Consider the following 23,558-nt stretch of genomic DNA (forward strand, 5'->3'; position numbering starts at 1 on the left):
TCCCATGTCTTGGGGCACATCTGCAGTGGTGCTGGAGCCCATCTCCACAAGGGCAGAGCATCTCTGCCTACGCTCAATTTGTGCTGTGGGGATATTCAGCAAGCAGAGCTCTCAAGTTTGTTGTTTTGCAGCAGTAAAAGCTACATTTCTCTATATATTTTCATTACATACAAGTGAAAGGAACATGTTCTCCATTTAACCTGTCAGACTTACTAAAGACAAAGCGGCAGGTCTCAGTGTGTTAAAGGAACATTCCTTGGTTTTTATTTTTTTAAAAATTGTATTGGATTTATTATCACATTCGACAAAATTGGTCTCTTGGCCAACAGCTCCAGTAAATGCGGGACAATGCACGTCCAGATAAGGCGAATCGTTTGGCATGTTAGGCAGCACATTCACAGGTGATCACATAATAGCTCTGTGTTCATGCAGGCAGCTCTACCAGCAAATGAGACTGTCTTGATTCACTAAGGAGAGCACTCCTTAGATTGGATCCTTCAGTTTAGCAAATGAAAGATCTTGCCTTCAGCTCTTTCACTCTGGTTCTTTTCAGCTAGCCTTAACACTCTGAATATATTTGCATTGTCTGGCATACTCTTTATGCAGTAACATATTTTGTAATACAACACAGCTTTACGCATGGGTATATCTTAAAGCTTAAATCCAAGAAATACTTTTAGTTTACTCCAAGCTTAGTTTAGATCTTTCTTTTGAGGGTTAATTGAAACACAAGTTTCACTAGGAAGATTACAGGCACATTAATATACTAGAAATTTGTCTGGGAGGAATTAAATTTGATGAAGATGATACACAGGTACACTGCAGATAATAAACTTGCAACCATTACTTCTTAGTGTGGAACCCTACATGTTGGCTGGCGGCATGTGTCTGAGGCCCCTGATGCTCCCTTGCAGTGTTTCATATCAAGTGGTTCTCCCTTTAGCACTGGCTGACAGAAGGCCCTGAAGCGCAAGTTCCATGGGAAGAGAGGGGACAGAAAGAAGCCGTCTTTGGATCCTCCGTATCCAAAGTCACTTTGTTCCCATGGAACTGTTTCAAGATAGGGCCTGGAATTCAACACAGTTCAGCCTGGAGTTAGCATGCAAAACGTTTGCTCCAAAATGGCACCCTTCCCCGCACACACACAGGCTAACCACTTTGCTTCTTCCTTGCTTCAATTTGGGCTGCTCTGCCCATCTTTTTAGTATAAGAAGCATTTGAAGATATATGTCCTCACAAGAACGCAGTGGGACTGAAGTAACCGTGACTTCTGTTTAAGTCGTGTGGGTAATCGCCCCATCCTTTTTATCAGGTCTCTGGCAGGGAAGCAATTGGAGCCGGGGCCTGTTAGAATTAGAAATCCATTCACCAGTAACCATTGAAAACCACACCTGGAGAATCTGTCATGCGGCAGGGAGGAGCATTTTATTTCCCTCAATCTTGCTTTCACTCTACCTCTGAGTGAAATATTAATGCTGCTTCTGCAAAAGCATCAACAAGAGTGAAAAAAGCCTCTTACATACATCAAGGACTGGAAGGCAAAGTTGAATCTTGTCTCACTTCACACAGGGCTGCTGCAGGAGGCAAATGCAGTGCACACCTCCGGCACTGTGTATGTTAGCCAGCAAAGAGGGAGAAGTGACATGCTGGAATACCCCCCAGCCCTGTTACTGAATCCTTGGCTAACTTGGCACAGGCTTTTTCAGAAGACAGAAGCATCTCTCACTCTGTGCGTGTCTTCTGCAAAACATAATGTGGTGATATATACTACCCTAAGCCCACTAATGTATGAGATGTAGGAGGAGAACAGGTCTTACGTCTGTGACAACCATAACTGAAGGCTGACAAACTGAATCAAAATTTGTCAAGCTTACATATGAGCCTGCATTTAAGCCCACTATGGTTACTGGATTTCGGTGATTGGGGGCACATGTGAGTAAGTAAATGTGGTCACCACCATTTAAGGTGGTTTGCTTCATTAGATTTGACGACCACGTATCTGGGAAATGCCTGCAGGGTGATCTAAGGTGATAAAAGCCAGCAACAGCAACAAGATTGATCTCCAAATACTCGAAATTCTTACTGACCATTTAAAGAGTGGTAAATGTGTTGATTTGCTTTTTCTACCACTGAAAGTTCACAGGAACATTACAGATTTTTAACCATGTTTAGGCTGTAGTTCTATAAACACTTATGGGGGAGAACGTTCCATCCAAAGCAGAGCAGTCGTGCATAGGATTCCTCTGTTGGTGACTAGGTGGCAGAACAACTGGTGAGAGCTGGTTCTGACCCATTAAAGCATGGTACAAGTGCATTGTCTTGTACATGCTATTGGTAAGACCAGTGCTGTATACTGGCCAGTTCTATACCAGGGAGACCAGTTGACTTCACAGTAACATTTTTTTCTTAGGAGAGTAGCCATCTGAATATTAAAAGCACTTTCCTTCTTCACCATGCTGCCCTGCAAGGTTTTAGACAGAGATAACCGCAAGACTGGCACTTACTATGACACATAGTGAAATCTGAGAACCAGATTCAGTGGTCTTATGCAGGGCATGTGGGTGTTATTAATGGCATTACTTCAGTTGTGAAGGTAATTCTTTCCTTCTGCCTGCATTTCATGCTTTTAACTTGAGATATAAGTAGCAGGCATACTGGACCAGAATACCAAGGCCAGGGAGAGGCATGTGAAATGAGAACCCATTCTTTACACAGGTCAAGGTTGGATGCTTGTAAGGCAAGGATGGACCAGAGGCAGGAAGAGGTAAGATTCAGGGCAGACAGCAACATAGTGCAGCTACCCTGAGGACTCAGGTTGTTGTGGCAAGACTGAGCAGAGACTGGAAGCCTTTTGCAGCATTTCCTGTACTCCCAGTTGGCCTACCTGAGTGGACTGTGAGTAATCCAGCAACCACTCGCATGTCCAGCTCTGACCCTGCAAGCACGTGTGTGGTAGAGCAGGTAGCCTTCCCAGTCAGGCCAGCTGGAAGAGTTGCAGCACACTTTTTGGGCAGGGTTGATCCTATTCCATGCTTTTCAACTGCTCCTGCATTCCTGATGTGTCAGAACAAAACGAAACCTTAAAAATGGTTGCCAGGGCCTAAAAGAACCCATCTGAGCATGTGTAGCTTCTCATTCTAAACAGCATAGAACACCACAACTCCAGGAACTAAATGGAGTTTACTTCGGCTTCCCCAAAGCCAAAGCAGAGGAGAGGGGACTGTTGCAGGAGATGGACTTTGGCCCTCTGAGTTCCACCCCTGAATGCACTCGTCGCTTTGGGCATCCGATCCTGGAGGCAACACCAGAACTCAGCTCAAAGCTGTGCCTCCCCTCTCACTCTGCAAGGACTCTCCCTTTGCCATCATTGATGTGGGGGCTGTTCAGGAGATCAGAAATGTTAGGAATTTATAAAAATAAATTTGCTCTCTTTTGGCCCAAAACAAACAATGGCGGGGGAGCTGACCCTTGACTTCTATGATGATTATGATGGGGCCAACAAGCATGCACTTAAAGGTCTCTCCGTGGCGGCAGTTCTGGCTGCCATCCAGGCCATCCGGAGGCCAGAAGCATGGAGTTGGGAGGCATCAAAGGCATCTCTTGAGCTCCCTCCCTTTGTGACAGCTGCTCAGCCAGCCTCAAGCATTGGTTTCCCCCTCCTCTGATCCTTGCAGGTGCCCTGGATGGGCAGGTCTGGCACCCAGCATGGAGTGCCATGCTTTAGAAGGCAGTGCTGCCGTCGTCTTTGCCAGGGTGCCAGGCTCCATTCGTCGGTCTCAGGAAATTCATCCTCCCCATCTGGATTTGGCCAGAAAGACCAAGGGAAAGTGTGGCTGCCTGGAAGGTAAATTAAGCAAGCACCATTTGGAGTATTTCTCATCCTGTCCTGAAAGCAAGCAAGAGGTTAATTAGCTTGCCTACTATACTAATTATTTCTAATTACCCATGCATACATTGGCATGTGTAAATCAGCCTATGCACATCTGTGCTAATTTTTGACCTCCTGGATTTGAGCCCTGGCTCTTTTGGGTACTAGTAGTGCCCCAGTCCAGAGTGGGGAGATGTGAATGTAAAGCCACCCAAGCCAGTGCCAGAGCATAGGTTACCCACACTAAAATATGAATTTGCTCATCATATAATTTAAAACTTAAAGCAGGTGAGATTATTTTAATTGTCTCCACGAAACTGTCGGAGCACTGGGTTTCTTTTCCTGTGCTTCCCGCTCAACAGTTAGAGTAGAGAACGTCTCTCTTGCAGTCTTGATTATATCCTGTGTTCCTTGCTGGCAGCATTTCCTCTGTCAAGGCCCAACTCTCTTTGCCTGGCTGCATTTCTACACATAGGAAGAGAACAGAGAGTGGAAAAATAATAATAAAGTAGGAGTGTGATTTCCATACTAGAATATGAGGCAAAGCAAAGGTTGCAGATATGGTCAATTAGTCTAGATCTCCTCGGAGTTAGACAATAACAAAGAAGTAGCTGGTGCAAAACATTAAGAACATTTTATGACAGTGAACTTGCTCTTTGTGAAACATGTTCTGTTTTTCGAGCTGCATTTCCTGATAAAGGTGAAGCCTTTTACAGCTGCATTCAAGGAGCAATGGAGCTTACCGTATAGAGTGAAATTCAATTTAATATGCAGACAGGTTCAGATAGAATATTGTAAGTAAGGAGGCCTGTGTATTATGAAACCGAACACATGCACCCTGCTGATGAAATTTCTTGTACATGATTCACTATAGAATTACTTAATCAGTGTCACCATTTTTAAAGCTAAAGATTCATATCTTTAAAAATATTTCCAATTTGTCTTCAATCTATAATTAAGACGAGCAGGGAAAAATCCTTGGAAAAACTAGTTGTGTTCCACTATACCAATGTCAGTATATGGAAGCACTGATACTGTAGCATTCAAAACACATGGTTGTATTCAGTGTAAGTTTACTTAGTGTAGACCCATTGAATGCATTTACAACAGGCTTATACTGTATACACTGCACAAGCTGTGATCTTAAACACATTTATCAGGGTACTGAATATAATGGGCTGTACTTCTGCATGTTCCAGTACCACCAGCAATACCCATCAAAATATTTTAATTTAATTATTTTTGTGTGTTTTTTTCCTGGAATAGTCTTAGTTTTTTTCTCATTCTCTCTGAAACCTTGAGGAGCAAGGAGGCTTTAAAAAAGTAGAATTTGTTTCAGCTGTGAAAATGAAAGCTGAAATTTTAAGAACTGAACTGTGCTTTAGACTGCAATAGCTATATTTATGATTAATGGAATTCATATTGAACCACTGGCTGCTCAACCTCTTCTGATCAGCTTGGCAATTATTACTTTAAATAGCAATAAGAGCAATCTGACTTGCAAAGTTTAGAATCTTAAGCACTGCCAAACTGATTATTTTGATTTTTAAGCAAGAGGATCTTATAAGTAACAAAGTTCAAAATTCTTAATGGTATACAGCTAATAAGACTTAGGCTGAAATTCTTTCTTTCTTTCTACCTACCTACTACTACCTTGATACTGCTTACATATTGAAAACAAATTTTTAGAGCACATTTTGTAATTGCAAAGTATTCTTCAATTTATATATTCATGATATTTTTTATCTTCTCTGTAATAAGGAAATATATATTAGTGTGCACTGACCCTGAAAGTTGACTCAGATCCTGATTCAGTGCTTCAAAGAACAGTCCAGTTTAAAAACTGCTTGTTTTGGCTCTGTACTGAACCCGAACTGCAGTTCGGAAATACAAGCTTCATACCTCCCACTGACTATCCCGGGAAATCAAAAAATAGTAATAAACACAAAAATAGTGTTTTTAATCTTTGTCAGAACTGGATGCAATTTGCAGGCATAGTTAGCCCCTTGTGAGGGGATTATGCCTGCCAAATTTCAGAACTGGTGGTTCAAGGGGTTTTGTTCTATATATTGATTTCTTTTTTAAGAGAACTGCCAATAATTGGGTAACATTGATTCTGAGGGGATCACACCTGCCAAGTTTCTAATGAATCAGACGCAGTGGTTTGGGTACCAGATGAGCTTTGAAAGTTTGAAGGTATATAAAAGAGGGAGCACTTATCTCCCTGTGTTTCTTGTGGACTATTATTCTGAAAATGACCATCCAAGGGACATAAGGGAGCAAGTACAGCATTGTGGTTAGAGTGTTCAACTGAGCTTGACTCTCACTGGTTGACTCTGGACCAGTCACAGACTCTCAACCTAACCTGCCTCACAGGGATGTTGTGAGGGTGAAATGTAGATAGATTATATTGTTTTCTGCCTTGAGTTCCTTACAAGAGACAAAAAGGCAGGATATGAATGTAATAAGAAGAAACCTGAAACATTTCCGAAGGATAAGGTACAGTAGTTCATTTGGAACAGAAGTCCTCAAGTCCTTCCTCCAAAATAACTTTTTGGGAATTTATATGAAAACGGAACACCACATAAAGGTATCCTCTGGTAAGAAACTGCACAGTTTCTGAAGAATAGGTGCAAATGCTAGAGAGTTATGATGGAAAAGCACTTTAAGGCATTTTTTCATAGAGAAGCACAGTGGTGTTGAAGAAATGGCCATTTCACTGTTCCATCCATGCCCTCCCACAAGCATAGTAATTGGACAGCACCTGGTAAAACACCCTCTGTGCTTAGAAGGTAAACCTGTCAGTCACTCAACCTGATTTGATTTCCCTCAAATCCATTTAGAGGAGTGAAAGGGAAAAGTTTTTGGAGATGTGACGTCTGCCTTCCTACTGGCAAATTGTAAACAACATCTAGTGTAGTGTCCACTTTGATTCTGGTCACTTCAGAGGGAAGGGCCACAGATGGTCCAAAGGAGCCTAATTGTGTACAGACTTTGGCTGAATTTGTGGTTCAGGCCTAATATTTATCTGCTATAGACGAAAACCCCAATTTTTGAGCAAACATTTTTGTACATGTTCATATAACTAAAATCAGTTTGAGGAATTCCTGCCTCCCATATGTATGAATGTGTGTATGAAAAGGATGATGTAGAGAAAAGTATGGGGGTTTTTTTCTATTCTTAGGGCAGTGTTGTCATTTTGTCCCTGAGTAGAGAGATGATAATTAAGCCAGAATGACCTTGGTTTCTTAAAAAAAGGTGCAAGGAAGGCTTTTGGTACAGTGGCATAATCATCTTGGGAGGAAATCATTAGGCTTCAGACCTCCAGCCCAGTCTAATGCTTCAGAATCCCTTTAGTTTTGGTTTTATTATGTATATGCTACTTTTCATGCCAGGTGGATCTTGCTATATAGGCAGATGAAATAAAAATTACAATTATACAAGCTGCTTCTATTTTACAAGCTTTTTCAAATCACATGTTCAAAACAATTCTCTTAATTCCAGAGGAGTTATAACTGCCGAGAGAGCTTCAGCTACAGGCAGTATAGAAATGAAATAACAGCAACAACAAAGCATAGTTATTTCTCAATTCATATGCATTTTAATTAATGTAATACAGGCAACTAGCAGAAATGAAAATATGCATGCAAGATCTTAACTTGACTTAACCCTAACTGTTCTCCTAGCTGCCATTACATTGTTTGCTACATTCTCTTGCATGAGTTCTATCCCTACAGACACACCCACACACACACGTTAAATAAAGATAGCAGTTATCCAGGTAGCAACATGGTTAAGAATAGCCAAGCTTCTAGTCTTCCAAATCCTAGTCCAGATGCTTAGCATTACTGATGATCATGATGGTTAGTGTTATTCCATTGCATTTCTAGCCTGCCTTTCTTTCTCTTACAAGGAACCAAGGCCTCCACAGTCCTTCTGCACTCTAGTTTATCCCCCATTGAAGGATTTTCGTTGGTAGGGAAAGGGCATTTGCATGAGGGAAGGGCCATACAGCCAATAAATACTATAAATACTGCATACTGCCTGCAATTCTTTAAAATCTATTTTCCCAAAATGGGTCCTGGGATATTATTTAGCATCATCATCATCTATATGCTTCCTTATTTGTTTAAAATGCACCTTGAAAGTGGACAGCATTTTAAAACAATGAAACATCAAAGCAATAAAAATAACTTAAACTGTAAAACATTATAACAGCTACACCATTTTAAAAGCTAAATTTTAAAAATTGTCCTGATGCCTTTCTAAAAGAAAAAAGGAGGTGTTGTAGTCCTTGAAGGAGCTCAGTCCACAGCTTGGAGCATGCCCTTTCATGCATGCCCAATAAATTGGCTCTGGCAGGTACCGGTACGCTCAAAGAGTGCTTTTATGCACACAGAAAGTCTGATGATGCGGAAGCATTATTTGCAGGGGACAATGAGCAGATGTGGGGGGAAATAAGAACATTCCATCCTACTCACCAGTTCCGCAGTAATCTAAGCCCCCATCCCCATATTTAAGTTATCTTGATACACACTGGTTTAAGAATATGTGTTCACTCAAGGAATATTTGTACCAGCTTTCTGAAATGTAACAAAGGCTGTACGCAAATGCATAAAAGCAAATCAGGTAAATGCAAAATGAGAGTAAAGATAAGAACTGTGAAAGCATTAAAAAAAAACAACAACAGGATGCATCTTGGCCCTCTTCCTGAACAGAGAGGAAGCTGGAACTAGTTGCATATCCAAGGATCATGTGTTCCAGAGTCTAGGAGCAACATGGGTGGACAAGTGATGCTCTGTCAGCTGTTGTTTTTTCAGAACTGATTACATGCTGAGAGAGGTGATTCTTTGGATAAGAAGGCCCAAAATGATGCAAAGCTTTAAAGGTTGAAAGCAACGCTTTGAACTGAGCCCAGGAAACAATTGGCAACCTGTACAGTTCTTTCAGTATGCACAGTAATGTGCATGGCTTCCTCAGAGGCCTGTTAAAAGGGGGAAAAAAACCTAGATGGAGAGGCAAAAATCACTTCCTTTCACCCAGGGGTTTTGCAGGGTATGCTCTCATGTGAGCACAACCCATAAAATTGCACCCTAAACATCTAGTATCTCAAGTTATACAGTATAAAAATAATTTGTCTAAATAATCCCTTTGAAGATTGTTGTTGTTGTTGTTGTTAGTTGTGAAGTCATGCCCGACCCATCGCAACCCCATGGACAACACCCTTCCAGGACTTCCTGTCCTCCACCATCCCCCGGAGTCCACCTAAGCTCACACCGACTGCTACAGTGACTCCATCTCGCCACCTCATTCTCTGTTGTCCCCTTGTTCTTTTGCCGTCAATGGCTCCCAGCATTAGGGTCTTCTCCAGGGAGTCCTTCCTTCTCATTAGGTGGCCAAAGTATTTCAGTTTCATCTTCAGTATCTGGCCTTCTAAAGAGCAGTCAGGGTTGATCTCCTCTAGGACTGACCAGTTTGATCGCCTTGCGGTCCAAGGGACTCGCAGGAGTCTCCTCCAGCACCACAACTGAAAGACCTTAATTCTTCGGTGCTCAGCCTTCCTTATGGTCCAGCTTTCACAGCCATACAATGCAATCCTTTGAAGATACCAGTTAGCAAAAGTGGTCACGTGTGTGCTTCTCTAGCTTAGCCAGTGCAGATGTGGTCGTGGTTATTCATTTTATGGTAACAACCAGGTTGGAATACCATACAAAACCTTGAAAGGTCTTTAGAAACTTCAGTTGATCCAAATGCATCAGACAGCCTTCAAAGTGGATTCACTCATGCAGCACTGATACTGTTCTCATTGCACCTGCTACCAATACAATTCTGAGGCAAGTTCAAGGTGCTGATGCTCCTTTAAACCTCCCAATCTACTTCCCAGAGTTGTTGTGGTGAGAAGATTGAGAAGAAGAGGAGGGAAATTATGTTAGCCACCATAAGTTCGGAAGGAAAAAGGGTGGTGGCGGGGAGAGAGAGAGGGGGAGAGAATGGCTGGGGTCTGGGATACATGAAGAACTATCTCACCTAACATCCACCTTCACATATGGTCTGCTCAGTATCTGAGCCCCTGCAGTACTGGAGCAAGAATAAGTTTGTGTTTCTGGCCTATTGTATGTTATTCTTAAAGTATCTCATTTGTTGTAGATAATTTGTTGTTTAATGAAAGAATTCTGTAAAAATTTACTATGGAGTAAGTCTCATTGATCTCAATGAGACTCACTGCTGAGCAAGCATGTTTATTATTGCACTGTAATTAAAACTTGTATAATTTAACCAACTAGCTGTAATGTAGGTGAATTTTGACATTTAATGCTTGGATTTTGTCAGAAAGAGAAAATAAATCCCTTGGAATTAACCACATTTTGGTAATTAAGCAGTGCTGTAGCATGAACATTGCAGTTCTTGGTGTGAGCAAATTAAAATGGACTGGAATGGGACATTTCCAATCAGACAAACACAAAGTGTTTTACTCCAGAAATGACCAACTCAGAAGATACTGAGTGGTTATGGAGTGCAGCAAGACGTAGCACAGGCAATAATGCAAAATCCAACTGAATACTATCAATTAAAGTAGTGGCTAACCTAGTAACATAACCATCATTCAAGTCTATGCTCCAACAGCAGATGCTGAAGAAGAAATCCAAAACTTTTATGCAGGTGTTCAAGAGGAAATTAATAAAAGACCAAAACAAGACATGTTGCTAATCCTATGTAACTGGAAATCAAAAGTGGGAAACAGAGCTGAATAAAATATTGTAAGAAAATTTGGCCTAAGGGTAAGAAATAGAGCAAGAGGACAACTCATAGAATTTTGTGAAACCAACAGATATATATACTCCAAGCATCCATTCAGATGATTGTATACATGGACTTCACCAGATGGCTGATACAGAAATTAAATAGTTTAATTGGAAGCAGAAGGTGGAGAAGCTGTGTTGTTGCTGCCAAAACAAGATCAGGACCAGACTGGAGTAGTGACCATCAGCTCTTAATTTAAAAATCAGAGTCAAGCAAAAAGATCACCAACAGAAGCATAGTGCCAAAATACAACTTGAGTAACATCTTGGAAGAATTTAAAGAACAGATTTTTTATTGCTCGAGTTAACTGACCACAAGCCAGAAGAACTGGATTATTAGAGAAGAATGCCAGAAGAACATTCCTGTACCAACAATCCTATATGGATAGCAGAAGAAACACTCACAGTCAACTCAAAGGACAGTCAAGAAGCGAAAACAAAAGGTGAAAGAATTTGGGGTCAGAATGCTTAATGCAACTTTTCAGTAACTATCACATAGATAAGAGGTGTGCCCTTTTATTTATTTATCTATCTTATTTACTTTGTTTTTAGTTATTATTATTAATGGTTTATTTTTCTTGGTTATTATTGATTTTACTGTTACTATTGGTTTTATTGTAATTTCTCATTCTATTATATTGTAGTACTGATGATTTGTAAGCAGCTCAGAGAGCCTACAGCTAATCAGGCAACATATAAATCTAGTAAATAAATAAAGACAAAATGAACTTACAATGATCAGTGAGAGCCAGTGTGGCGTAGTGGTTAGGAGCATGGGACTGAGACTCAGAGGATCTGGGTTCTAGTCCCCGCTTGGCCATGGAGCCAACTGGAGGACTCTGGGCCAGTCACAGACTCTCAGCCCAACCTACCTCACAGGGTTGTTGTTGTGGGGATAAGATGGAGCAGGAGATGTAAGCTGCCTTGAGCCCTTTGTAGGAAAAAGGCAGGATATAAACTGAAAAATAAATAAATAATAAAAATCAGTGCAGAGAAATAGAAGAGAGCAACAAAAAAGAAAAAATAGAGGACCTCTTCTAGAATATCCAGGAAATCAAAGGGAGATTGAACTTAGATTAGGAATGCTAAAAGACAAATAAGGGAACATACTATCTGACCAGAAGAAAAAAAAGAGAAGGTGGAAAGGCTATGTAAAAGTACACAGAAGGGATGAGATGATGACAGACTTCTTCGAAGTGAAATCCTATGAGGAAGAACCTGTAATATTTTTAATATTAGAAGGGGAAGTGAATGATACTCTGAAAGCACTTGCAAAGAATAAAACACCTGGAGTAGATAGGATTCCAATAGAATTATTTTAAGCTGCAGAGAATGAATCAGTTCAAATTCTAACAAAAATGTGGTAACAAATATGGAAAACAAAACAATGGTCTACATATTGGAAATAGTCAATATACAGCGGGACCCCACATTCACTGGCTCAGTTACCACATTTTCAGTTAATGGTGGTTGACCTCTGCCTGAAAGAGAATTCATAAAGTACCAAAGAAAGTCTTAATGTGCGGAAGTAAGAATGAACAAAATTGGTAAAAAATGTATATAGCTCTTTTGAGTTCATTTTGTGGCTTGCCTCTCGCCACCTGTGGATGCCCGCTTGCCGCTTGCTGCTGCTTCTTTCTGCCTGCAGGCACCCTCTTGCTATTATTTTGTGTACTGTATAGTGCTTGCTATTATCTGCGGTTTCTGGCATCCACTGGGGGGCTTGGAACCAGTCCATGCAGATATGGGGGTCCTGCTGTATAGCCCAATCCCCAAGAAAGGAGAGGCAAAAGAGTGCAGCAGCCATTGGACCATTGCATTAATCTCCCACATGAGCAAAGAAATGTTCAAAGTGTTGCAGCAAAGAATACTGTATGGAGCAAGATATCATAGTCATCCAAGGTGGATTGGATGAGGTCATATTGCAAACATGTTGACTATTGGCGTGCACCAAAGAATTTCAGAAAAAAGATAAGTCTATAGCAAAGCCTTTGTCTGGTGTGGATCATGAGAAGCTAAGGATGGTCCTGAAAGTAAAGGACATGTCTCAGCCCTGATGCATCACCTGTATCACAGACAAGAATCTCCAGTTAGGACAGAATATTAAGAAACAGAATGGTTTCCCATAGGCAAAGGTGTCAGACAAGGATGTATTTTATCTCTCTATCCGTTCAGTTTGTAAGCAGAACTTAACATATGGAAAGCTGAATTATAATCAGGAGGAGGAGTGAAAATTGGCAGAAGAAACAGCAGATGTTACCATATCATTGACAGAAAGCAGCAATGATTTGAAACTAGTCCTGATAAAGGTGAAGAAGAAAGCACAAAAGCAAGAGTACAGCTGAATATTAGGAAAACAAGAATGATGTCCACAGAATTATAAAGCTTTACTGTTAATAATGAAGAAATTGTGAAAGATTTTGCATACCCCTGCTCATTTATGAATTCAAAGGGAGACTGCACTCAAGAAATTCGAAGAAGACTGAGACTTGTAAGGGCAGCAATGAAACAGCTAGAAAAGATAAGAGTAAGAACATTTCAGCAGAGATCAAAGCCAAGATCAACCAAACCATTGTATTTCCAACCACAACGTATGGGTGTGAAAGCTGGACAGTGAAGAAAGCTGGCGGGAAGAAAATTGATGTGTTCAGAACATGGTGCTGAAAGACAGCTTGTACTTAGTCTGACAGAAAGACAAACAAGTGGGTCCTAGAGCAAATTAAGCCAGAGCTTTTCTAGAAGCAAAAATGACGAAACTGAGGCTGTCATACTTCAGACACATCATGAGAAGGCAAGATTCACCAGAGAATGTAATCACTTTACGGAAAGTCAAAGGCAGGAGACAAAAAGGAAGACCAAATATGAGATGGATTCAATCCATAGAGGAAGCCACAGTCATGAACTTAGAAGAGCTGAATAGAGCTGTCATGAACAGGACATTATAAAAGGCTTTGATTTATGAAGTCAGCATAAGTTGGAGACAACTTGACAGCACATAGCACACACACAGAAAACTGATATTACTGAAAAATGAAATGGAAATATACATACTAGTTTAATCCCAATAGTTATAGAAATGGAACCTTTGTTGCTTAATGACTTCTTCTTCACCAATGTTTTCTCAATACATTGGCAAGTTTTAATTCTTGAAAGTTACAGAGAAAGCAACCAAGAGACCTTGCTGCTGTGCAACCTCCATGTAGCTGATGAGGCTGACACGACTGCAGTGAACTGGGGATTTCAAAGCAGTTCTTGATGCTTGGCAAAAAAGAGCTATACATGAGAGGGATTCTTCAAGTAACAATTCAAGTTTTTACTTTTTCTTTAAATGGATAAACTGCAAAGTTCATGCCTAAGATACGTTCCTTCAAATCTAAGTACTAACTACTTACCACTGCTGAATTTAGGCAGTCCTTTAGCCATTAAATTCCCCTGAAGTACAAAATACATGTGTTCTATATCAAGGAAAATAACTGGAGGAAATAAGTTACTTTTTGTGTATTTATGAGCTGTGCATAATTCATTGGAGTTTCAGTAGTGAACTTGTGCATGCTTCCCACAATAAAATAGAAAGCCACCTCAATATAACATTCTGATCTTTGCTTACTAAAAAGCAACTGTAGCATTGTTTTGGAAAGCATAAATATTTGAGCTGTTTAAAAAGGTGATTTATTTAGACAGCATCCTCATGGCCCCTAGATACTGTTTGGAGGAGCGAGGAAGAGTAATTTGGAATGTCAGCTCAGAGGTCAGAAACTGGACTCCAACCTTGGGGCTGGGAATATGCAGTCCAGTCCTTCTCACGGCTGGCAAGGAAGAGCCCTCTTGGCTGCTTCACCAAGGTCAGGAACTCTACCTCACGGAAGAGTTAAAGAGGGCAGGGAGAGGAAGAGAATACGTGTTATCCTGACAGTGTCTTGGCCTCCAAAGCATCTCAGCTAGGTGGCCAAAAGCGGTAGAGCAGGAGGAGTGAGAACTGAAGATCACCTGCACTGGCCTTCCTGCTCCACACCAGATGCTTGAAAGCCCATGCAGGCTTTACAAGCATTCAAGTTGCAATCAATACGTTTGCGATCTTAATTTATTGTCATGCTTCTGCTCATGTACCATTTATTTGTGATATTTGTATCCCACTTAAATATAATAAAACCTCTAAGTGGTTTACAGAAAAACATTAACATGACATTTAAAATACAATTAAAATCCCATGCTAAATTCCATTTTAATTACAAGAAAACAGAGCAATACACGAGCAGTTGAAGATGGAGCAGCAGGATTAATTTAATTATAAGTCTGGGAAAGCCAGGGTAAACAAATGTGTTTTCTACAGGCATTTGAAAACATGCCATGGTTGCTTCCTCCCAGTTACATGGCAATGCTACCACGAAGGCCCACGGTTGCAGTATTGCATAGCGACATTCCGTTAATTTCAGAAAGACTAACAAGACCTCTTCTGGTGATCATAAATGTCAGCTTGATGGGAAGGCGGTCTGCTAGGTATCTTGTAACCAAGCAGTTTAGGGCTTTATATGACAATAGCATAACCTTGGATATGGTTTGATAGCTATTCGGCAGCCAGAGCGCTTCCCATAATGCAGGTGTTGATGTGGACATAGCTTCATGAGCACACTGCTGCTGTGTTCGGCACTAGCTGGAACTTCTGAACCATAAAGCGGTTAGGCTTTATGGGCTGGGAATTGTAAGCCTTTTGTCTGTCTAAGAGTCCACAGAATTGTGCCCGAAATTGTTTAACTCTTTCTGTGCAGGCAATCTGGAAGGCAGCTAATGCAGTTTGTCACAGAGCAACTGCTTTAAAAATGCTTTCAGAATATCCCGAGCTTTTGAAGGGCTGGTTGTGGGCGCAAGGCGCTTTGTAGGCCACCTGCTAATGGGTGGGGTGTTCGACTTAGAGAAAATTGACGGTGAGGGTTAAGATGCAGAATAGTCCGGCACTTCTTAAGCAGCAAGTCGCTGCACTAGTGAAGCTCTCCATTGGGGAGATGTGGACCTGATCACCACATGTCCCTGATAAACTGTCGTTAAGGCACCCAATAGGAAATGCTGGCAATAGTAAGCGATACCTAGATGACTGCTGCCATCTGGGAACTGCTTGAGGCACATAGCGTGTAGTTGCGTGGCAGTAATTTTAGGGTTCCCTTACAAAATCCAAATATATAGGATAATTTATCCAAAGACATGACGATATTTATTTTATACATGTTACTTACAAGAGGTACATAATGTGGGCATGATGCACCTCCCCCGTTGCTACCCAGATTGTTATAACTCTTTCTCCTCCTCCAGCAGGATTTGTCTCTCCTTTCACAAGCCTCTTATAAGAAGGAAGTAGGGCCATGCCTGCTTCTTACATCACGTAGAATTCATCATCTTCCTGATAGGTACAGGGTGAGTTCTAAAGGGCCATGATGCACTGTGTCCTTTGCTCTTTGTAATAGCCACAGAGGATGCCCCTTTTCAAACCACTGTGAAGATTCAAAAGGAGCCGTGGTTCAGTAAGTGAAGAGCTGCTTTTCAGACAGACACCCTGAAATTGCCACTATGGTAGACCAAAGTAGCTCTGGGATTATGGCCATGGCTAATGGAATAGTTAGTTTGCCCTGGAGAAATGGCATGAGGACTTCAGATTTTTCTAAATCTTTTAAAACCAGTGTAAGGGGAAAGTATGATAAATGAGCTCAATATTTCCACAAATGGATTTGGATTTCCTAGCACAGATGGGGGAGGGGATTGTACAGTTATCTTATTCTTACTGCTTGCTGATTAGTTTCATCTGCATTATCTTTTTACAGCCACAAAATACTATGCTATATCTTTTCTTGGTAGTCGTTCTTAAGACTGCCTGTAGAAAGATGAGTTTAGATGCATATCTAACTTACTAAATAAACCAATATGAATAATTCAATACTGAGGTTCATTCAGAGGTAGCTTAAGCATGTGTTAGTCCAAACCTTTTGAAATCCTTTGCCTGCTTTTGCATGCAAAGATAAAGTTTTGTGTTTTCAACTGTATCCATTCAAAATATTTTGGTATACCTATCTAATAACCTTTCAAATATAAATACCCTGAAATGCATCTCCACAGGTAAGATTTCCCTTTTTTAAAGGATTTTTTAAATTCTAAAAATGGACTAGATGTGGGTACAGAAACCATCAAGTTATATAAACATTTAATGCTGCAAAAACTGGACAGTAGAGCTAATCAGAATTCTTAAATAAAACCTTCAGACAGTGTATAGCAATTCATTGGGCCATAGGCTTTCAGTGAATAATGTTTTTAACATGCATTAACTCTTTGCTCACTGCGGGAAAGGCTGTTTTTGTTTCTCTCTCTAAATATTTTTCCTTATGTGTTAGCTAGGCATGTATTTGTAAAATGGATTTCCTCCTGTATTTATTGTTTATCAGAGTTATTTATATCCTGCCTTTCAGCATACAGATCTTCCAAAAACAGTTTGTAAGAAACCAATATACATTACTAAACTCACAATAAAAATATGAATAATCAGGCTTCTTTCCACAAGGTAGCCTATGGTAATGACCTGAGGTTAGGACAAGAAGAAACTGTCCAGCTACAACAGGCTTTGCCGACGTCTGTCTTAGAATTCAGGGCAGGGCATTGAGGCTTTAGGTAGAAGGGGAAAGTTAAGCTTACTTCTGAGCAGACATGTGCAGGGCTGCACCATTAGTCATTAATCTTGTTTGCTTACTACCCCAAAGAAATCAAGATTAATTTAAAAAGTTGGTTTCTGCAACACTTCCTTCCTCTTCCAAAGTCTTTTTCTTCCATTGCTGTGGTTTATGACATATTGTATGCTACAATTTCTCACATTTTCCATATATCTATTCCTTTTGGTTTCTTAATCCAGATACTTTCAGTTCTCCCTTGAAGTAACATCTGCAAGTGGTAAGGCAAGTTCATCATTTAAATTTAGCTCTATTCTTTTTTTCTTTTTAAAAATCAGTTTTCATAATAAATATAAAAACATATTAAAAAGCTACACACACATTTTTACCTTTCCTATAGCATCTCAGTACATTCTGAGCTAGACTTCACCCAGAAGTCCCACTGATAAATCCTAGCCTGATAGAATCTTGTTCAAACTTAGTTGACAGTAAATCTATTTAACAGTGAAACATGGATAGGAATGGACTGTGTGTATTAGATAACAACTGTGTTTCTCTGTGTCTTCTTAGGATTCTGAGAATTAAACCCTTTTAGACAAACTGGACTTGTTTCTTCTAATTGGAATAAAGTAGGAAGTAAAACTGTTGAAAAAAAATCTTAATTTTATCTACCTCCCCGAATATGCCAAAATGGCACTTCATTTACAGCTGTACTGCATGGAGACCGCTTTAACAAAATTACAGTTGAGCTTCAGAAAATAGCTGAAGACAATTTATGCAGCCAGTTGAAAATGTCTGTCATTATATTACTGTCACAACAAAAATAGCAAGATGAATCTGGACAGTTCATTCATTTATTTATTTAAAGCATTTCTATCATGTCCTTCACTGGGGTCTCAGGACAGTGGTACAAGAATGAAGCACGGTGTCAACAACAAATAACTAATAAAAACTGATTTTTAAAACAACATCAGATCTTAAAATGTTGGTAAAATAAAAAGGTTTTGGCCTGGCACCAGAATGAATAAAGTGATGGTGCCAGGCTCACCCCTCTAGGAAGTAAGTTCCAAAGCTGGGGTGCCACCACAGAGAAGCCCTTCTCTAGGTAGCCACTCTCCTAATCACCTTCAAAGAGGGGTCCTGAAGAAGGACCTCTGACCCGATCTTAGGGAGTGGGCAGGTATATTTGGAAGAAGATGTTCCTTCAGATATCCAGGTTCTAAACTGTTCAGGGTTTTATAAGTCATCATCAGCACCTTAAATTGGGCCCAGACTTCAATTGGAAGCCAGTGCAGGTGGTAAAGGACTGGCATTATATGTGCATATCTACCAGTGCCTGTTAATAGCCTGGCTGCTTTATTCTGAACCAATTGAGGTATCTGGACCATCTCAGAGGGCGGCCCCACGTAGAGTGCATTGCAATAGACCAATCTGGAGGTCACTAGAGCATGGGTCACCATTGCTAGGCTCTGCTTATCCAAGTAAGGGCTTGGTTGATGGACCAGCCAAAGCTGGAGGAAAGCACTCCTCACCACAGCAGTTTTATGATAAATGGTATACTTTTTCTCCTTCTATATCTAACCCTGTTGTGTAAGTATCGATATATATTTCCCAGACATACCAACTTCCACAGTAATTATTGGACTCTAAAGTCTCCAACCCAAAGAAGACTGAGTTTTTTCCATGCCGGTCAAGATCCCCTACTTGCCCAGGCATTTTAGTTGCCATTCCTTTCTGGTTTTTTCTTAATGCTGTTAATCTTTTTTTAAAAAAAATATTTTGCTTAATTATGTTGTATTGCTGTTTTTAATTATATAGCATATTGTAGGTTTCTGTGAATAGCTTTATTTTTCCTTCATCCTGGAATCCTGTGGATGAAGCATGGCTACCAAGTATTCGAAATGAAATTATTACTTAGGCTGCAATTATCTACATATCCAGAACTAAGTCCCATTGAACTTATTTCAAAGGGTAGATACACATAGGGTTGCACTGCAAGAAAGGCGTTATTTTTTACTGCAAAGTTTCAGAGGCAGCTCTTGCTGTGATGCGAAGAAAACGTGGATATTTAAATCCTGGAATTCATAGCTTCTAAGTAATAGCATCCTGTGACACAAAGGGCAAGTTCCTTCCTTAAGAGTACTTGTTACAGAATTTACCATAATCCTTTAATTCCTATAATTGGGTCTAGGTACCACCATGACTAGAGCTTTAAAAAGCCCCTAAAGCTGCATAGAGACTTCTTGTATTTTCCTCATTCTAATTAGAAAGGGAAACACCTGGAACAACTACATTTTGTTGGGGGCCTTTCATCTTTCGGAAATAAAGACATGCCATTCCATGATTTTCTTTACTTTTCCATGTCATATTATCTTTAGGGCAAAAGTCTTAGAATAAATAAACCACAACAAGTTTGCACCTTAATCCAAGAAATGTGCAAACTACAATATCAGATAGAACTGTTGCATGTGCTAACACCACAGTTATAAAGCGTATGGGATAAAGAACGAAAGCCAGTTTCAATTTTAATCCTCTTGAAACATCATCCTACCAAATAGTAGATAAGTAAAGGTTATACTGATATTGATCCAAATGACTTAGAGCAGCATGCAGATTTAGTCATTCTGAAGACTTTATCCCATCTTTCTCTCTTATTTTAACCTATAAATTCCTACATAGTTTAACCCCAATAACTGTCAGAGTACTCCTCCCAACAGCAACCTCTGAGGCCTTTCTCCAAGAGCCTACTCTGAGGGAAGTGCAGAGGGTGGCAGCAGGGGGAAGGGCTTTCTCAGTGGTGGCCACCCATAACCTCCCCACTGCGGCCTGACTGGGGCCAAGCCTGTCATCTTTTTGGTGCCAGGTTAAGGTGGTCCTCTTTTCTGAGAGTTTTAAGGACTTACTCGGCCATCCAGAGGCTTGAGGGAAATCACCAGGTGTTGCAGAGTCACTGTTCTTTATCATTCTCTGCACCTTTTGTTTTTATCATGCATTTTAGCTATTTTAAACTTTTATTTTTTCTGTTTTTCCTGAGTTTTTATTGTATTGTTATCATTTGTTTTATGGATTGTGTAAGCCACCCAGAGAGCTTCAGCTGTGGAGAGGCACAGAAATGAAATAATAATCACAAAAACAACTTTTGTGCTAAGAAAACTATACCAATGATCACACCTGTTGATAGTGCAGTTGTTCAATGTGGCGTTTCTATGAGAGGATGGTCTGACTTGCCACCTCAAGAGTTTCCTGTGACATCACATCTCCCTTTTGTGATACAGCTTTTAATACTGAGCAACAGAATGTGTTCGGCTTTCCTTCAAGTAGAAATTGTGAGAGAACCAGTGTTAGTCCTACTTACGAGTCACTGAATGAATGGGACCTGATTTAGATTAACACTGGATGCAGCCTCATGTTTTGTTTTGTTCTGTTCACAAATGATACTGCCCAATGGTGCTGCCTTATCATTCAAAAACCACTTTTTAATTTGGAATATAACTGTTTTAAAGTTCCATATGTAGGAGTTCTTCATTGTGATGTGTTTCATTTGCATCGATTGCAGGTCAGATAGTTGGCTAGAGATAAAACATCTAAGTGCCAAGATTGTGACTCTTCATTGGGCAGAGTAATTGTTGGTTGAGTGAGCTGACTTTTCCCAAGTTGCCATGTTCTGAGGTTGACATAATTGCTTAGTTGTGCAATATTGCAGGACACTAGTAAGCAAAGAAAACTTAAGGTTCCTTTTTTTTCCAGGATGTGCATAGAAGAGAGCCAGTGTGGTGCATAGGACTGGGAACAAGGGACTGGGACTCAGGTGGTTGAGGTTCTAGTCCCCACTTGGCCATGGAATCAATAGGATGACTTTGGGCCAGTCACAGACTCTCAGCCCAACCTACCTCAGAGTTGTTGTTGCAGGGAAAAGATTGAGAGCAGGAGGAGTATGATGTAAGCTGCTTTGAGTTCTTTAAAAGAAAAAGGGTGGAATATAAATCCAATGAATAAATAAAATAGATATAGCATTTGTCTCAGGGACTCTGAAAACCAGTGCAAATACCCCTGTGCAGACTGACCTGGATGTAAGTCACATTGAAAACAGTTATGTCATACTTTTAAGTAAAAATACATAGGGTGAGTTGGCAGAAATGCAGGTTCGACTGCTGGAAGTTCATAAGCATTTATCCATCAGTTGCAGTGTGAGCATTATTCCCTCTCTAATTGCTTTGCTAGAAGAACTTTCTTCAGAGTTACTGTGCTGAAATTAGGTTGATTTATTTTTATATCCTATTTTTATGTAAAGATAGCTAAGAATAAAATTCAGATAAACCAAATACACACCCAACAAAGTAAACAGTACCAACCAATTAAAACCCTTCCGCAACAGATGAGCTTACACAGCAGAGACCTGCCTGAATAAGAACGCATTTGCCTTCAGACAGGACGGCAACAAAGAGGGATCCAGAGCATCCCCACCTCCACAGGGAGTTCAGAGCCCGAGAGCAACCTCCAAGAAAGCCTTCTTTCCTGCTTCTGCCAAACGTGCCTCGTCACCAGAAGATCTCAATATCAGAGCAGGCTCATGTGGGAGAAGGTGGTCGTGCAGATAGCCTGGTCACAACCACGTAGCGATTTATAGGTCATAATCAGGACCTTACATCGTGCCTGGAAACAGATCAGCAAGCCAATGAAGCTGTTGCAAGACAGGAGTCACGTGTCCTTGATCAACAGCCTGGCCACAGGTTTCTCAGCCTGCTGGATTACTTCCAATAAAAGTAATTGTGTTCTGAAAGTTCTAAGTCTAGACTTCCACCCTCTGCAGCAATTAAGCCATCTGCAGAAGAACCCAGGCTGCACTCTGTGAACCATTTCCCCAGCCTTAATTTCCAGCTTAATCTTATTCACGTTAGCGGTTCCCTGCACTCTTAAGTACTCACTTTTGTAGCCATTACAAGGATACAATATGCAAGGATACACTTGCCTATTACTGTCTATACTTGGTTTTTTTAGGGGGCAGATGGGTTTTTTTTAAGCATCTTGTCTCCACTCTAACTCATTCTAGTATAGATTTCTGCATCGCTTTGAACATAATGTACTTTGGCTAATGAATAAAATGCCAGGATGACTGCCCAAATAACAAAGCAAAAAATGTATTTTATATTTCAATTGAAATATTTATTCATCTTGTTTTATTGAGTTGACTGTTGGCTGCTTAAGCCTGCGGATAGATTACTATCTAAATTAGATCATTAAAAAGAAATGGTGAAGTAGTTAATAAGAACCTATTTATTTGATCAAGAGCGGGGTCTGCCGCTTTCATAACTGTTTCGCAATTCCTGTCTGCGACTGTGTAGGGATCATATTACTGGAGATCACAAGGTCTGGAGTTCTGTCAAGAGTTTCTGGTGGCTGTTTTTTAATGCAGGCATGTCCACTCTCCTGCCACTAGGGCAGGTCGCAATCTCCACGTTTCGGTAGGGACACAAAGAGGCAGACGTTGGCTTCGTGCCTTCCGTAGTCCAGAAGTTGCTTGCAAACTCCTGAGTGGAACAAGAGCATTCACGTCGCTGTGGACTAGCTCCTTCAGTAAACCGAGCAGGTTACTGAACTTCCTTGGAAGTGGATTTGCCCTGACGATGTGAACCGTGAGGCTTAGTAGAACCGCCCGAATTAACTGTCCGTTTCTCCCATCCGAGCGCGAAAAGGTGTCCCGGCTAGAATCGGCGAGCAGGCTGCGTCTAGAGACGTAGTTTTGCCTCTGTGCAGTCATAAACCGAGCAAAGAAATTGCAGCGCCTGCTTCAGCGCACCACCCGGTGCAAGGCGAGAAGGCAGGAGTTGCAAACGTTCACACACGCTCGCTCATTAAGCCCTCTCTATAGAGCACTAGAGCCCGAAGGGATGAACTCCTTCCCCGAGTGCTTGCTTCTTTGTTGCGGGCGGGGGAGGTCCCCTTTCTCCTCCCGTCCGTCGCCAGAGCACTCCTGGCCCGCCGCACGGAGCGCGGTGCCGCCGCCGCCGCCGCCTGCGTGAGAGCGCGCCGACTGACTGGCTGCCCCGAGGAATGCGCGGCATGCAGGAGGCAGGAGCAACCATTCGGCCGGGCGGAGAGGGGGGAAGGGAGCGGCCGGCGCCTGCTGCGGGCGCAGAACCCCGCGCGCCTCGGGGAGCGGCGCGCGCGCCGGGGGCGGGGGGCGCGCCGCCCGAAGCACGCGCCGGCCGCTCCCTTCCCCCCTCTCCGCCCGGCCGAATGGTTGCT

At 41.2% G+C, this 23,558-nt stretch overlaps 1 protein-coding gene across 2 annotated transcripts in view; it reads left to right on the forward strand.

Moving 5' to 3' along the window:
* Positions 1 to 23,558, forward strand: part of RBMS1 (RNA binding motif single stranded interacting protein 1) — a 154,106-nt gene that overhangs the window by 38,175 nt on the left and 92,373 nt on the right. The window lies entirely within an intron of this gene.

The sequence above is a fragment of the Varanus komodoensis genome, unplaced genomic scaffold (assembly GCF_004798865.1).
Source record: "Varanus komodoensis strain SLA01 unplaced genomic scaffold, ASM479886v1 scaffold9, whole genome shotgun sequence".
In the NCBI taxonomy this organism is placed as follows: domain Eukaryota; kingdom Metazoa; phylum Chordata; class Lepidosauria; order Squamata; family Varanidae; genus Varanus; species Varanus komodoensis.